An 18,973-nucleotide genomic window follows, 5' to 3' on the forward strand; every position below is an offset into this window, starting at 1 on the left:
ATGAATTCAAGCAGTTCCGTGTCTTTCTTAGTCTTGCGTCATTCATAGAATCCCGTGTTAATTAAGTGAACCAAATCATCAGGCTGTAAGACGCAATTGTAAATCTGATTACAGAAATAATCTATTTCAAAAGTTTTTGTTACTGTTATACCTTAAGGGGGTTCAGGCACTTTTTCTTCTAAAACAAATCCTTATCGAAATTAATGTAAAATCGCTTTATATGATCATTAAGTGCAGAGAAACTGAAATATGTTATCATTATAATCTACAAGCTATTCCGTAGCCACGAAAAAATGCAAATCAATAAATGATGTTTTGATGGTTATTTCTAATAATCGAATTTGATGGACAGCAAAATCAGAAATGTTTGTTGAATAATTATTTTTATTTGCCTTAAAATCTTAAAATAAATTCATTAAACAGAAAATGTTATGTGAACGTGTTTTTAAAATACAATGTTTGCTCCTTTGAAAAGGTGTGAGCTGTTACATTTTGAGATGATAAAATAAATTCAACCTGATAGAAATGCATATTTCACAGCAAGGAATAATTACACACAAATCACAAGTTTTACTTTTATTTTGTAAAAATAAACCCACCATTATACCTGTACTGTTGTAAAGGCAAATTCCTGCCAAGAAGTGTTCTTAATCAAATTCGCACTCCATGTTAACCGATCAATTTTAGTCTGATAAGACATTTCTCTTTTCTTTGAGTTTATGAGAATCCAGTTATAATGAAATAAAAAGTTTTGGGCTCTGATGAATCGGTTTGTCACGCTGTCATTGAATTAATATATATTTCATTATTTAGCTTTAGCCGGCGTGCAGACATATTAAAAATGTATACATGAAATAAGGTACATGTCTTGGAGTGTTTAAGGACCAGCGATTGGGCATTAATTGTCCTCAATGCAATATCATAAGGGACAACTAAATTAAAGGTATTTACTTTGCGATTCTTTCGAACCCTGGTCCTTTTTCCCAACATCTCTCTTGCCCTCTCCGCCATGACTTCAAACAGAACCAAACAAACAATGAAACCAAATGTATATCCAATCAATGTCTTTATTACGTTAGATAATCCGACTGACCCCTGCAGGTAGGGCGTTGGAATAGTATCTGCTGACCCTATTGCATGATCATAAAAGGCGACTAAATCTATGATATTATCTTTTCTCTTCTTCCTAACTGACTTCATGTTTCCTAATGTCTCTCTTGGTACCGCCTCATTTTTGGCCATGAGTTGAGCGTTTTCTCCTGTGAGGAAGGCTCTTGGTTCTGTCCCATGGCCGGGACACACCAAAGTCTATAAGAGTGGTAGTTTCTGCTCCTGCTTAGCGCTCAGCAAAAAGGGAGTGGGACGACTGGTTCGCCCGTTGTCAGTATAATGTGTCCTTATGGGATGTGTTACTTGGTGTCTTCGGCGGCATACTTCAGTGATGTAGCTCTATAAAAAGGGCAATAGTTACACGGTACAAAAAGACACAACACGAACATACCGCAGCCTCCCAAAACACGCATCTCGCACGTCACACACGATACACACTTCGCACAGAGAGGCCGTCTTTATATTACACTGTCTGTTAACAGGACATTAAAATAATCAAACAAACAAACAAACGGACATAACACTTCCCAATATAGTGGAACAAACAAATGTTTACTGTCGTTTTTTTTTCTTTCTATGAATCCTCTGTGAAGGGAGATGTATCTCTGACCTACAGTGTACCATTAGATTAGTAAAACGATATGTTTACCTCAATTTAAACATGATAGAAATAGCCAACACTGTGAACGATATACATATATTCCGATGACGCATATGTTATTAGATGAAGATGAAAATAATTAATATTAAAAAAACCCACAAAGTCAAAGTTTGTAAAAAATCATCTTTTCTTGTGATTAGTAAATAGTATAACCATATCTTTTTTAAGCCTGACAAATAAATAAAATGATATTTAATGATGTTTAAATTCACACGACATTATCTCTTTGACGGCATCAAATTAATAACATTTGTGGATTCAACCTTTTTTATTTATATTGCACAAAATGCAAGGGATTTCGACAATCACATATTTTACAATTAGTTTGCTACAAAATATTCTGGTCAATGATCACTAGAAAACCCAAGTGAAGATCACAGGAAAAGATCAAATATGTTTTAATGGAATGGTCGTTTTCACCGTTCTTCTGTTTTGGCAGGTTATGTGACTGAGGCTGACGAAGGGGAGACAACTCTTGAATGTTATACAGATTTCTTGATGCAAACATTTGAAGTGTAGTTTGCGACTAAGCTGCTGTTGATATTGGAATATTTTTGTAAAAAAAGGTGTTTGTTATTAAAGTTCACTGGGTATACACTATACGTTCTTATAGTTATATTAGACAAAGTCAAACATAACGTCATTTGTCCCAAATTGGCACATTTTTTTCTTATTTTAAAGCATCAATTTGTCAGGTTGAAGTATAATTCCTATTATTGTATTAATCTTACAAAAATACCCTATTATCTATCTGTTGATCTACAACTGAAATTCCTTATCTGCACACGTATTCATAAATAACATTCTTGGATACAGGTCCGAAACGCTTATTACTTGTGTTGCCTACATGACTTTACGACAGTATACACGACACTATACACAAATGTTTGCTTTTTCAACCCTTGACACGTTCAATTAACGTATAAGTGACATAAGGGAAGTAACTCGTAGATTCAAAAGTGCCATTTGAGCGCACAAGTATTTCATTTTACATGCGACATTTTCATAGATAGAGTTACGTACTAGAAAATTGCAATACAGATTCATACACGTAAGACACCATGTGCATAGGAGGTCATACTTACGTGACAGTGGCTTTTAGAATGACGTGAATCAACCGAAAACAAACATCACAAAACATCTTGTAAGAACAAATTGCAAGATGTTTAGTTTAGACGCCTTCGGGGAAAACAGTAGACTGGCCACCAGACCCTAACTTGTTGATAAGACTTTCTCAGCAGAGTTCTTTACTAGATTACTCAGCAGAGTTCTTTACTAGATTATCTCCCCCTAGTTTAAAACTGAGGATCAGGCATGTAGTTGAGACAAAAATGATCAAGCCAAATTTTAGTGGGTTATTTTAATATTCTAGAGACTGGTGGCCAGTCTAGGAAAACAGGTTAGACATTCTTTTTTAGAGATCATGTTACTAACACCATTCGCATCTTGCCGGTCAATCTATATTTCTTCCTGTTATAAAATTAGTGTTGGAATGCTATATACAAATGATCAGTTACACCACTTAAACTGATTTTTCCATTTGTTATGTTGATTGCAGTTTAATTCAAGATATTTTAAACAAGAACATTTTGGAATGAAATAATGTAAACCGTCAAGATAATCCTGTCTACAAAACATTTTCAATGTCTTTTTTTGCTGACTATAATTATATTGTTTAATGTTTCTGTTACTGTTGTTTGCTGTTACTTTGGTGTTATCCTTGAAAATTGGACAAATAAAATCCTTAAGATTTTGATATTTTAAATCAAAACTAAGGTGCTATTAATTTTCAAAAAAATACCATCTTAATCATTATAAGCATTCTCGGTTCCATGTATTCGGTTCACTATCGCTTACTAAATCCCTTGACCAAAGCCGCATCAGCCATGGTAATATCAAAAATTAATTTCACAAATCCTGGTCATTTAGTTGACTTATTTATTAGAACCACAGCCAATGCGGCGGATGGTGCAAGGGGTTAGTAAGCTATAGTGGGACGAACATCTGGGACCGAGGATGACTATAATTGTTAGCGACGTTAAAGGAACAATTGGTGATGCTAATTCTGTTACATAACCACGAAGCAAAATATGATATAATGTAATGTAATGACATTCCTTATGAAAAATATAACAGAAAATGTTAACAATTTTAATGACATTGTTAAGTATTTTCATTCCATATCTTTGATTTACTTCACTGACAAGAGCCAGGTTTTCGGCATACAAGCCATCCGACCACATTATGTAATGGCGGACAGCGAGCGAGTTTAACACACATTTCACCGGAGTGGGCTTTTCTGGCATAGCACATATAAACCAGATAATGTCACCTGCATTAGAACTGATTCCGATATATGTGCACATTTAGTGCACTCTTAGACTGCATTGTCCCTCAATATGATATACAACATGCCAACATGTATGTAGCTTATCTGATTGATTTACTTATATAACTTCTATTACATGATCTACTATGTCATGTCCGGACCAAGGATTTAGTAAGTTGATTTAAACAAAAAACATCTGATGGAACAACTTTTATTTATCACGAAATGCAATTCAAATCGAACGTTTCTAGTTTACAATCATCATAACCAGTCTGGGTTATTTGAAAACGAAATTCAGTTGTTAGATTCTTTCAGTACGGTTGATGCATTCTGTAAAAACAAAGGAGTTAATACATGCATAAATATATTTTTTTAAAAGCTTGAAATCGTGGACACAGTTTGAATATAAAATAGCGAATCTAAAGTGTTTTAATAATGAATATAAAATAAACAATAGAACCAATACCGCTATGATTTATTATAATTATTTCGGAAAAGGTATTTTATATTTACACCAAAACCCATAGGATATGATCCTTTTTTATCATGATTCCAGAACATCAATTGTAAGAGGGGTGTTCCAAAAATCATGTCATCTAGCCTGTATTTTGTGAACACCATGCCCAATGTACTCAAAACCGTCTCTAGTCGATAGTTTGATCAATGGAGCATAGCACAGGTAAACTTCTTCTTCATAGCCTGACTGAACTTGCTACAATGTGTATTGCTTTATAACGCATTCATTTTACTATAGACAATATGACTGAGAGCAGAGCTTTGATATGCGATTGAGATTACAGCCTACGTATAAAGTAGGTTGCTAATTGGCGTAAAACCGACAGATATGGGTAAGGTTTAAAGTCTCATATGTCTTTCTGTAGATGGGTAGTTAAAGTTAAGACTGGGTAACAGCGGCTGAAAGATGCTGCTCGTCTGGGATGTCAAAATTGGCAGTCTAAAAATGGCGTATTCCGGCAGTTGATGAGTATTTGGAGGGACAAAGAAAATTAAAATAATCAGAACAATAAAAGTTTTTGTGAAATAAAGTATCATTTCTTTTGTAACACCCCTCATTAAAACTGTTAAATTCAAACTTTGGTAGAGTTAAAATTTTAGATGAAAGACAATATATATTATGACTGTTTGTAAAATGTTTGTAACAATATGCTCATTCAATTTTTGATTAATATTTAAGATGCAAAATTTGTGCGGAAAATTCTTCATTTCATTTAGACTCTTTCAAATCTCAAATACCATATGTATCATTGGTTTTTGACTAAAATACCACGAACTTATCAAAGTGTATGTTTTTCCCCCTTATCAACATAGATCAGTGAGCTTGTTTAAATCCCACACATTCCGTACCTTATTACAGTTTTTCCATGGAAGCTAAAACAAAAGATCAAATATTCATTCAAGAGTTTTATTTTTTATCAAAACATTTTCGAGCATATTTACATATACCTTTTTGCAGAAGAACTGACACAATAATTATAATCACTTTGTAAAAAGATGTATTTGCAAAACTTTGATTTGATTAACACGGAAAGTGGAAGAAAATTTTTATGATCACCTAGTGCTTGCTTACCTGGCGCATGTATTGACACTGAAATAGAACGAAAATTGTAAAAATAAATAACTGAAATGAGCATTTTGAATTGTGTGCATTTATTAACATCGGATATCATTATATAAATGCTAGAAATAGTACTTGTTAACGATAAAATTTCCATTTCCTGTGAATAAGTAATTTAACATTATATTGTTTTTCTCTGTAGAGGTTTGTATTGTATAATCTTTTTTATAAAAGAACATAAATCGGACTGTTTTCTCTCTGAATTACACCATTTACACATCACATTCAAAAGACAAATAGAAAGTTAATGACTCTTGCCATATTCTCTAGATATTTGATATACATGTTATATTGTATTTGATGTAATCCAAACCTAGAAATATATACCTTTCCACACATATCAAAACAACTCAACAACTATATGAAATTAGAATAGCCACCACAAACATAGTGACCTTTAAATCAATAACTAATAATCCACCGTGTGGATTAACATGAAATAATTACAGTTGTTGCAACCAACAGCAACTACCAAAAGCACTATAAAATTAAGAATAAAACTTATGCTAGCCTAAGTTGGTTTGGCCCAAAACCGCCGGGACGCACACCATTTTTTTTACATACATGTTTGTCGGCAACGAAATTTAAATTTCCTCAATCATGTTTTTATATAAGGTATTATTGGATATTTCAGATATAGCGGGTTATTTGATTATAATACTTACCCGTAAACAAAACGTCCATCTATGCTGAATGTTTAAATCCAAATATAAAATAGATATATTATAACAAGTGTATTAAATGTATGAATATAATGTATATGTATGATTTTTTTTTGAAAACATTTTGTGGAAAAATAACTATGATACATGCTTTAGAAATCTGATTATTACAATTCATATATTAGTTCATATAGTCACCGTTTTCCTAAGTGTACAAGTACAACTGTACAACTGTACCCGCTAATGTTCCGGTTAGCATTCTGTTGTTTTTCGTTGTCTTTTTTTAAATAAAAAAATAAGCTAATAACAAACACTATTTGATATTTACTAACATTTTTCATGACCAGTGACATATTAAAGTAAATAGTTTTTACCTACCTTCTCTCTGCACTAAAATACAGAAATAACAAGCATTATTCAAATGTATATATGAGTATAAACCGTCTTACAAATAAGTACATAAAATTCATTTATCAAAATAAATAGAAATTGTATTTGAAAGTTTTCATAGTGAATTTGTAAAATATAACAAATCATTGAATTATATCAAAGCGTTGTTTTTTCTTGTATTTTTTTGCGCAGTCATTCATTCAATTTCATGCGTTAGTGTATATTTATTATTTCTGCTATGTAAACGTAACAATGAATCCATATGTCTTGTTATTTATGTCCCTTGTATTTGTAAGTGTATTCTATACAAAGAATGGAGGCGGAAGATAACATAAAAATATCTTTTCTAAATTAATGTCGAAAACTAGATTTGCATAGTGACCTTTCAATGTTTAAATATACACACATAATATATCTTCTTTCCGGCTTGTACCGAAGGAAGATTAGTATTGTTGTTTTCTTTTTTAGTTACTTATCAACTTTTAATCGGACAAATGCTTTTGTTTATTTTCTACGTGGTATTCTGATCTGATATACATACTGTACATTTTAACTACTCGCAGTTTAAAGACATTTAATTATTAATAATAAAAACGTTAAATAAAATTTTGAATTTCCATCTACACGAGATGAAACGTCGATCACATGATATCGTAAAGTCAGTTCTTTTTTTTCAATCACTCTAAATATTGTCTTATACCTTAAAGGAGGGCAACTCTTGTGACCGGAGCGGTTTCATCAAATGTATGATCGATAGACGAATGTTCATTATAACCTTGACAGAAACAGGTAAGTTACGCCAGCATAACTGATTTTTTTTATTTTAGCATATTTTATTGTGTAATTTTATATACAATGGGATTGGGCACAAGTTTTCCAACTTATATGAAGCCCTCTCCCTACAGAAGTATAATTAATCATATGACAAAGAACACAACAATGGCAAAAATATAAATATTTACAAGATTTCAGAGGGAGAGAGAAAGAGAGAGTTAGAGGGAGAGAGATAATTAATTTCAACATATATATATGATTACATAATTTATCGATATGTATGTATATTTGTAATCACTCCCGATGCTGATGACCGAAGCATAACTGATGTGACATTAGGGCCAAAATCCCAACCTTCACATGATTTTTATCAACACATTTGGACTTTGAAATTCTTCAAATTGTAGATTTTTTTAGTTATATAATGTAAATGTATCTAAAACAATGATCATTTTATATACGATTTTTATGAAACACGTCCCGAAATTGTGATTATTGCGTTCTTAAGTCCGTTATAAAACTCGCTTAATAAATTCCATATTACACTCATGTAAGATCCTTCCAAAGTGATATTGAGGATATCAAGGATCGTATTACAGTTTCTACGTAATCATGTGCGTAATAACATTAGACACTAATACGTTACACAGACAAATGATCGCATTCGCATTCCTATCTTGTCATAACTAAATTCATGGGGTTTCCTATTGTGACCACTGTATTACCTCAATGGACCTCTTACTCGTATTTTAATAATGATCTTAAGAATTGTATTCAAGCATTGTTAAGTGCCGGAATGATTACCTCATCGTAGTTAGCATATACTCTATCATCAGCGCCAAAGTTTCTCTGAAAGACAAAATTCAAGAAATAAATACATTTTTCTTTGTGAATGTTGGAGTATATGACAATCAAACGTGCACACAAACACACAATTGTGGTTAGTGACATTTAGTGGTTTCTCGTATATATGAGTTGTATAAAGTGTCGTGTAAGGACTTGATACACACAAAATGGTTAGTTTTAGAAAAATCTGATAACAAGATATGGTAATAAATACTAATTCTAATCTGTAAGTTTTGTTTTCAATACCATGAAAATAATGGCACGTGTCATATTCTTGATATGAATGATCTTTTTAGTTAGAGGAACATTTGTTTTTTAGTTTTTTTTTTTTTTTTAATTTATTCTCTCACGAAACACTAAATTCAATTATAAGTAGTGAAGATTTGATATGTTTATGACATTTGTTCTTTACTTCTAACAAAAGCTGAATACCCAATTCAACATTGTGATGTGAAAATCAAACGTACTTACGTTTTTGCACTGCCTAGTATCATTCTGTGGTAACGTCTTTAATATTTGTCGAAAATGAAAACGAAAGTACTGTGTATGGTTTGGGCCATTTTTGGTCCCCAAATCCGTCAAATTTTCAAATCTGTTATTCAATATTTTAGATTGGGCCTATTCAGTACATTTCTAATTTAATTGTCATGACAGTTTTCTAAGTTTGCAACTTCAATTGCCATGATTACCCATCAGGATGTGCATAAACTATAAAAATGTGGAACTTTTGATAATGTTCGGCTATTTTTTGCTAGGTTTGTGTTTTGGAAACCATAAAACGCATCTTTGAACAAACTTGATATTTCTCCTACAAAAACTGTATTGGAAGCGCATTCATTTTTTCGGTAATTATCAAGTTTAATTGTTCAAGGATGCGCTCCACAGTTTCATAGACCAAACACATGGTCAAAAGTGTCATATTATCCACATTTTTATAATTCATGCATATTTTGGATGGCTAACATTTTATTTACAGCTGCAAAATTATAGTTGAATCAGGGATGGGCTAAATTTTCAAATATAACAAATTAATCACCAGGTAACTGTTGATGGATTTAGGAGCCAAATGGGGCTCAAACCATACATAATCCTTTGGTAAAATAGATAATATCAACTCGCAAATTAAAAATCAGTGGCATATTCTAAATTTGAAAAATAAATTTCAATACTTTTAATAAAATATAAAACTAAATACACATTAGAAACCCCATAAAACTCATATGTTAGGTAAATAGAATGAAAACCATTATTGAGTGCCCCAATAATAACCTACGTACGTATCTACCGTTGACAGTATTAATCAGAAATTCTAAAAACATATCAAGACGAAATATGCAAAAAAAATGCATTGTTTAAGTTTTAAATAGTGAGGTATTACTTGGTTACTTACTAGGCTTCAAAAACGGCACTTAAATAAGAAAAAAAAACAGATTCGTTTCATTCATATTTAAATACCTTAAATATGTTTAATTATCCTAACTTTTAATAGGACAGTAATCTAATAACCCGAACCAAAGCCAATATTGATAGAAAGTAACACTTCATTTGTACTTTTATTCCGAGAAGGCAATTGTTATTCCATGTCCGCTCTGTTTTGCTTCTTTGCAAACCACAGGTTAAAATTTGATTTCGCTATGCTTTTTCAATATTTCAACATTTTCTACCATAAATGTTAGGCACTTTCCTGAAATTATATACATGTATTGGGAAAATCATTATTTAGGCCACGCCAAATAAATCAGTTCCTCTGCGGGAACTGAGGAAAAAATTGGGAGCGAGCGAGCGAATTTTTGTTTTTTTGTTTTTAATAAAATAAACATTTTCAGATTTTCAGATATCTAATAAATATTTACATTTTGCACCCTATCATCGACAAAAAAAAACTTAAAAGCAATATATCTAAAAAAAAAAAAAAAAAAAACCAATCAAAGTTTAATGAACTGAGCCCCTGTTCATATCAAATTTTAATCCCAATGGGGAAAAAAATGAGTAACTTCAGGTCAAAACTTTGATTCGCAAATTAGAACTTACTAGTCTTATATTATGACGATCCATGATTCGCAGAGAAATTCGCAGGTATCTAATTTCTTTAGTGTAAATGCCTGTATTTCAATCCTAATATACCCTTATTCTTTTTTATATATTTGTTATTGGAAAAAAAAACATAAAAATACAAGGCTTACATTGAATTAACATTCAAATGTTTAACATTTTTCACAATAATATATAATGAAATATACTTTATTTACATTTCAACATAAGTATTAGTTTTAGAAAAATCATACCTGTTACAGTAATAATCAAAATGTAACTAATCTAAGGGAGAAAAAAAGTACAATAAAAATGAAATTAAAATTTAACTGTTTTAAGTTTATTTACTTTTATTAATTCTATCATTTAATCAACATTTAGTGTAAAATCTACGTCAAAATTCTTGAAAAATAATCCCCTTTCTATTAAAAAAATCATGATTATTAGTTAAATCCTAAACTAGTATACAATATTCGGATCCACTATTATAATTACCCAAAATGACGGCCATTAGAATTGCAAAATTTGTGACGTCCATGGATAGTTAGGCCTATTAAATTTCAAAAAACATGAGTAAATCACTTACAGTTGTAAGTAGTGCTTGCTTTTGAAGTAACGCTCACTATCTATAATGCACAAAATTCCTTAAAAGGCCAAATGATTGTTTAATAAGCAGCCAATCGACCGTAGACTCAAATTTAATACACATACAGTTACGTTACACACGTGAATGTACCCCCATGACAGACTGATAATTAGGACTCCTGATGTTGGTCAGAGAGTGTTCACATTTGTTTGTTAACTTCATTATCAAGCCATGGCCAGTACTCCATTGCGTGGTATGTAGATATGGCTAGGATGGGCGGATTTAACCGTATGGAAACGTCTGAAATAATTTGGATTTGCCGATTTTTATTGAGGTGCGCTGCATTTTTATTTTTTTTTTTTATTTTTTTACTTTTTAAAAAAAACTCTTTTTACTCAACTGAGGGATTTTAGGAGCGGGATTCCCGACGAACAACTGATTTATTTGGAGTGGCGGCCTTATAGGTACATTACAACTATACCAACATTTACATATAAAAGGTATTGTTCTCTGACCCCATTTCCTTTTTCACAAACCTCTCATTTACAAGATAAACATGACGACGTGTTCGATAACAGTTTTCGACCTATGCTAACGTCGTTTGGTTACGTAAATGGAGATGGCGTGATCGGAAACTAGCTCCGCCCAGTATTTACATTGCCTGGCAACTGATAGGATGATTGAAAATAAGCCCTGCCCACCTCAAAGCTGAATGGCTCTACGGAAATTCCCGAGTGTGGATGTGTACTAGCTTCTAGGTGTGTGTTAGTTTTTACAATACGCGCACAGCTGAGTGAGGATTGTGGAAAATTTAGGGGGCGATACATTAAACCAAGTATTTTTTTTACAGTATAAATAAAGTAGAGCTATATTAATTGACACAGTAAAGTATTCATAAATGTCACACTATTGCCATTTTAACCGACACCATTGTAATAACTTACAAGTGAACAGGCACCCCACATTTGCTGCAAAAAAAGATATGTATATCCTTGTACATGTAAATACTATTATCAAAGTACATAGATTCATGAATTAATGATAATACAATGAACAAAACCAAATAGGGATTGAAAATATTTTTCTAATTTTCATAGCGGCTATGAATAGCAGAAGCTATCTACATGTACATATATGTAGATAGCTTCTGCTATTCATAGCCGCCATAAAAATTAGAAAAACACATTGAACCCATATATTTACATTAGAATAATTTATGAAAATAAAGATTATTGCAAGACATTTAAAAGTATTACACCAATATACAACGAGAAACGAGATTAATGGAACAGCTGGATGAAAAAGTCGTTCCACAGCGTCGAGATTTCAAGCTTCCGCCTCCCGGTCGACTTTTTTTTTTTTTGCAAATGAAAAACGATAAAAAGGAAATATTGTTAAAATAAGATTTGATTGACTTATTATAGTTAACCTTATTTGATTAAATATCAAGAAACAACACATTAAAGATTATACATTAAAATATTGTGGGGACTATCTTTTTTATTCATATGAAACTGGCGTGATATTTGAAATCAGGTGATCGATGCACGAGAATCGTTGTATTCATAGTGTATTCATAGTGTTTTCATAGCCAAATGTTTCTTTTCGTCATTTGGTTGATTCATATAGTAACAAACACTAAAAATGTAAATATAATATTTAACATGGCATTGTCACGTGTCATATGACTTCCTTGATGTTACATTTAATTAAGTCAATTCATAATTTATGTTTTATGTAAACTACGTACCATAAGTAATAATAAGACGTAATTGTTTCAAAACAAATGTGAGGAGCGAGACAGAACCAGAATTTTTTATATTTTTCATTTCATTAAAATATTTTGTAACTATGCGATTTGTCAAGAAGAAAATCTAAAATGTAACTTACCTTTTTCTTGCACTGAAAACACAAGTACAAATACAAACGTTCAGTTTTGGTTGGTCAATGCATATTAAACGTAAATGATATGTAACATGTGATAAGTCTATAGAACCCTTTCAAACGCGAGTAATGAATCCATGCATGCATTTTTCGCCATTGTGACACGGTAGGCAGCTGTTCGAGTTCTATTTAATAAAGAAGCGCAAAGGGCCTGTATCGCTCACCTTGTGTGTAATGCCAAGTAATATTCTGAATACAGGATCTCATTTCGCTATTGGGTCCGCCCCTCCTGCCCCGAGGTGTCAGAGCTAAAAATCAACTCTGTTACCCTTTCCCGAGATGATATTTCTGGCCAAATTTAGTTTGTATCTATGAAAAACTCAATTGATATTATCAATTTAAATGATTTACCTTTATTAGGCCTCGTCCCTCTTGCTGCCGGGGGTCAGAACTAAACTTTATTCAAACACTGTATCCCTTCACCCAAGGATGTTTCTGGACAAATGTGGTTGCAATCCATGCAGAAGAACTCTATGACTAGTAGCGATTGAAAGGATCTACATCTATACCCCCTATTGGGCCCCGTCCCTCCTGCCCCGGGGAGTCAGAGCCAAATCTTATACATACACTATTTTCCTTCACCCAGTAGTATTTCTGGCCAAATCTGGTCCATGCAGAACTCTATGACTATTAGCGATTTATATGAAATGATAATGAACGTACGGACGACGGACGCTGCGACATGGCATAAACTCACCGGCCCTTCAGGCCAGGTGAGCTAAACATATTTCAAGAATAGTATGCAAAAGTTAAAGCTTGAAAGGCAAACTTTGAATCGATAGATGATGTAAGATGCCACTAAAAGATCTGGCATTATTTACATGGATATATAAAAAGAAAAACAACAGTGTCATGTAGAGATAAAATGGATAATACTTATATCAAGAGCTGAAACCGTGGACTACGTGCACCGTATCAAAATGTTCCATGCAGAATACAGGACCGGATACAAACCATTCTTAGGTCGAGGAATGGAATTCCAATAAAATTCTTCAATAAAAATATAGAAAGTTTAGATTTTAGAAAAGACATTTTTTTCTGTAAAACATATCCCATCATAATTAAAATCATAGTAATATTAGTGGTTTTTTTTTCAGTTTGAAATAAAATAAAATATTTTTTGAACTACAACAACTTATTTATCATTGAGCAATAATGATATGTTTTCTAAATCAAGTAAAAATACTTGAACACTTACCCAGTCACATGCATCGTCTGCACCAGCGGGTAACATCTACAGAAGTGTGTATATTAAGATACATTACAACAATAGAGAATCTTCAGACAATCAATACTTTAAGCATTTTTGTATAGTAAGACGTAGGGCAGTCAAGGTAGCAAAAGCTTTGTAAAGACACCACGTCTTCCCGTGTTCAGCGACACTAGACGCAATCATCGAATTTCTTTAAAATTAAAAGCTAAAAAAAATCATCAGAATTCCTAAAAACGTGAATATCATCAGCTGCTTGTAATAAGAAAACATTTGATCAAAGGTGTTTGCATGCTATTTGTTTAGTAGTCTATGAAAGCAAATTTCTAAATGGCAAATACTTTTCTTTTCAGAATCTGCTTTTATTGGTCATATAACTATGAAAAAAATTCAAGATTGGTGCAAAAACCTGACTGTATCGTGTCTTCACAATAGAACAATGACGTTGTGTATTGGTTTGGAAAATAATCTCTGGAAAATCCTTTTTAAATAATAAACAAAACTTATTATAAAATTCAATGTCTCATCTTTTTAGTTTTATCGGGTTATTGCAGACTCTTGTGAGAATCCGCGAAAATATGCATACCCCGAAGAAGTAATAATAATTAGGACATTGACGTTTAATTACAAAAAAAGCAATTATTCATGCAGTTTTGTTTTAAAGTACTATGATTCAATTTTACTTGAAACGAGCATGGCATAAAAATGTACTGCATAAAGGGAAAAATGGCGTCAGCGTTTGGAACGTCACTTGTAATTTTTGGTTTGGTTTGGTTTTATTATTTTTACGTCCTATTAACAGCCAGGGTCATGTAAGGACGTGCCAGGTTTGTTGGTGGAGGAAAGCCGGAGTACCCGGAGAAAAACCACCGACCAGCGGTCAGTACCTGGCAACTGCCCCACATGGGATTCGAACCCGCATCCCAGAGGTGGAGGGCTTGTGGTAATATGTCGGGACATCTTAACTACTCGGCCACCGCGGCCCCCACTTGTAATTAGCTGATATCACGGCGTAATGATTTCATAGACAAAGTGAATTTTGAATACTGAAAAGGTTATCTTTCTTAATGTAGGTACATGTATAAGGATTATTTTGAATATATTTTATGTAATTGACTTATAACACAGATAGCTGGGTATTCTCTCGTCATTAAACCGCTTTGCTGTTTATAAATACATTTGGATATTCTATGTAAGTCAGTCCTTAGATACAATGAATCATATTCCAATCAAATATTATTGTTTAGGTTTTTGCTCTTCTTCCATGCAAATATTTTTTAATGTTAAATACGTAGGTTGTTTCTATCGTTTCAAGCGTTTTTAGGGGATCCAACTTAATAAGTATCAAATAGGTAATTATAAGCTGAAGATAAATAGCTACACATCTTTTTATTAGCGTAGTGTTCAATGTCTACTTACCTCATGTTTGTCTTTACACTGAAAATATATAAATGTTTATATCAAATAGAACCTATTACGACTTAACAAAGAAAAAGCTGTAAATATTCACATTATAAAATTAACCATGACGTTATTCTTTCCTTTTCATTGATATATCTTCTCACTATTATATCGTTAATAGATTTAAACCACTGCTACAAGCGATGAAAATGACACAATATCGAGAAATGATGCCAAGCATAACTTGCTGACATTTTAAAACACATGCAATTCATTTTTATTCAGAAAATATCAAGGCTAACTTGTGGAGACCAAAATTACTTTTAGCTTAGAAACCTTAGCGGTGCTTAAATCACCTATATTGTCCATCGTTTTCGTTAATATTCCAACGCTGTAATATACAAATAATTAGACTGCTGCACGTTTTAGGCTAAATAGTCCTTATATGTAATAACAACATACATTACCCAGCTAAATGTTGTTTATTTGAAAATAACCTGTTATTGTGGGTTGTATGTAAGTACAACATCAGACAGACATGTTATCAGTACACTGATGAAGTTCTTGAACAGTTTCCTATGAAGTCCGAGATGTACATAGTTATATACATGTATCTATTTAGACTAGATACATACACATATTAATGCAATTTATGAGATGCAGGTAAAGCAAATCGGTGAAATAAATGAGAAAGCAATCAAAAAAGAAAATTAAAAAATAGTACAAAGAAGTAATGAAAAGAAGTCGATTTGTACTTCACATAATCTGTATCTTACCTCTTCACAATATGGCAAACGACCAGGCTGCACAGATTATTCCAGAAGTAAAGAATACAATGACAATGGTATAATTAACAGAGCATTACATTGAAAGCTTACCGAAGTAACTAAAAAAACAATAACATAATATTGCACATAGCTATACATTTGTTTACATCTGAAGATGTCTAATGCGGGATATTCGCTGACGCACGCGGGCTGTACGTGGAAATTACTTTCAAACATATGCGTGCGGGATATATGTTGTATTTTTGAAATTTACAGAACACATGCAAAGTACATTTTTTGTATTGTTTACTAAGATGCTCGAAACCTATATACAATCAAATCAGTTTAACATGTCTTCGAAAATACCCATATCAATTAGTTTTTAACTGAAATCATTTAATAAGAATATCAGTTATGCGAGGTTATCTTACAATATTTTGCATTTTCAGATAGTAGAACGTGTCTTGGTATGCGAAGCAAATATTTTGTCGAAAGCTCCGCTTCGAGTCTCAACCGTGATCGGGGAATCAGTCATGTCTCTTCTATGCTTCATGCAACACTCTTGTAGATATTGCGTTTCTGTGACAAAATGATTGCCTGATTTGACGAAATAGCTAATAAAAGTATTACAATTACACTTCATTGTCCCATGCATCTTTAATTATTTTTTTTAATTGGGAGAGATTGAAAATATAAATGGCTTACCTTTGCAATACACTGTAAGTTATGAAAAATATAAAGAATATCTTTAAGGCACGTAGTATAATCTGACTGCATTATCAATTTAACTCATATTTTTATATTTTAACTGTTGAATTGTTTGTCACATAACCCACCAGGGAAATGTATTCTAGAATAATATAATAATATAATTTATCATTATATGGAAAAAGGAACCTGAATGTGCCCCTTTCAAACGAGATTTTTTTATCTAAACAAACCTGAAAATTTGATAAACCAGACTTATTTAGAACATTTACACTAACAAATAAACTTAAAAATAAAAACTACAAATTGATCGAAAAAGAATACCTACATCGATATATCTAAGATATAATCCGTCCGAGTCATATCGGCCCTGGGAAAAAAACCATGAAAACAATTAATTTTGTCTTTTATAATCAAGCATTTAAATACCTTTTGGGGAATTTATGGTCTTACAATTCTTCTGAGGATTGTCTGACTGACAAATTGAATAACGCGTGATAGTGAAAAACGTATGGGATCCTTCCCTACCTTGAGGGTATGACGGAGGAATCCGAGGAGTTCACGACTGTGTATTTCGAGGCTTGCCGAGGGTTACTAGTATACTGTCGTAAAACTCCTCCGAGGTAAAATTTTCTCTGCCCTACACTATGATGGAGAAAGCTTATTTCATCATTAAATGATAATTTGTATGCAGTCTTTATGACTTAATGAATCCATTCTAACTTTTCAATTTCTTGTATAAGGGATATTAAACGATTAAAAGTAAATAATTGTAAATGTTTCACTTACCCACCCATCGTTGCGAGCAGCAAGAGAAAGCACTGTACTCAGAAGGAAAACCAATTTCATTCTCGCTCAATTACTCTGTTTCCTTTGTTGAAGTATGGTATTTGCTTCTTTCCATCTCCAATGTAATGACATGAACGGAGATACATCAAACACATTTATATGATGCACTTTAAAAATATTCCTAGCCTACTTTATATTTAGGAATGACATCTGTTCCTAATTATGTAATGAGTGAGTCACTTCATGTCATAAAGATATAGTTATAAATAGATAAAACATATCAAATAACATGATGGCAATGTAATGTTCTCGTATCGGCTCAGTGAGGCAAAACTGGGCAGATAGATTGTGATTTTCTTGTTCCTCTACTATCTCACCTGTTTTGCCCTTTGATTAGAATATGAAATCTAGCTCAAATCAGTTTTCCTTATTTCAATCAAATCGTTGACTAAGTATAGACCGAGGAAGCAAATTATGTAAAAAAATGCATCATCCTTCAAATATTTAGTCTAGTGGTAGCAAGCAAAACCTACCCAAGGTCTTTTTCTTGTAGAAACTAATATTTGATAAACGAAGAGTGCATTGTTTCCACATAGTAATGAGGTTAATGTTTTACATAAGATCATATACTTGTGCATAAAATAACAACAAATGATATGTCATTTTTTGGAATATAGCCGCGCAAAACAAAATCTTCTTAAACTCGTTTCGGAAAATCTCAAATACAGCTGTAAACACTCTGCTATTTGATAGGTCACAAAATCCATGGTTATTGTATACGATATCTTTGTGTCACCTATTATGTATTATCTGAAATATACGCGAGCCGCGGTGGCCAAGTTGTTAAAATGTCCGACATCTTCCGGTTATGATCCGAGATGTAATGGACGTGTTTCATATCGAAGCTCCAAAATCTGCTGTCATCGGTTATTAATTGAAATTATACCCTGTCTCTCTTTGTGTGTATGTGACTTGAACATTTATAGATTCTATGGATTATTTTGAACGAAATCGTAACGTGAAAAGTGTTTTGTGTCACTGCTATATCTTTGATATGGCCTCTGGTCAGGGCCCTGGCCGTAATGGCGGACAGAGTACTCGGAACCAGAACAGCAGGTCGTACAAGAAG

The 18,973-nt window shown here is 32.5% G+C and overlaps 1 long non-coding RNA gene across 1 annotated transcript; it reads right to left on the reverse strand.

Moving 5' to 3' along the window:
- Positions 1-4,320: 4,320 nt before the first annotated feature.
- On the reverse strand, positions 4,321-6,427 carry LOC138319917 (uncharacterized). The gene is made up of 4 exons (XR_011208043.1): positions 6,402-6,427; positions 5,689-5,706; positions 5,466-5,489; positions 4,321-4,430 (listed from the first exon to the last, which is right to left on the reverse strand). It is a non-coding gene; the product is annotated as an uncharacterized lncRNA (long non-coding RNA).
- Between the last annotated feature and the right edge of the window lie 12,546 nt (positions 6,428-18,973).

The sequence above is a fragment of the Argopecten irradians genome, chromosome 3 (genome assembly GCF_041381155.1).
Source record: "Argopecten irradians isolate NY chromosome 3, Ai_NY, whole genome shotgun sequence".
In the NCBI taxonomy this organism is placed as follows: Eukaryota; Metazoa; Mollusca; class Bivalvia; order Pectinida; family Pectinidae; genus Argopecten; species Argopecten irradians.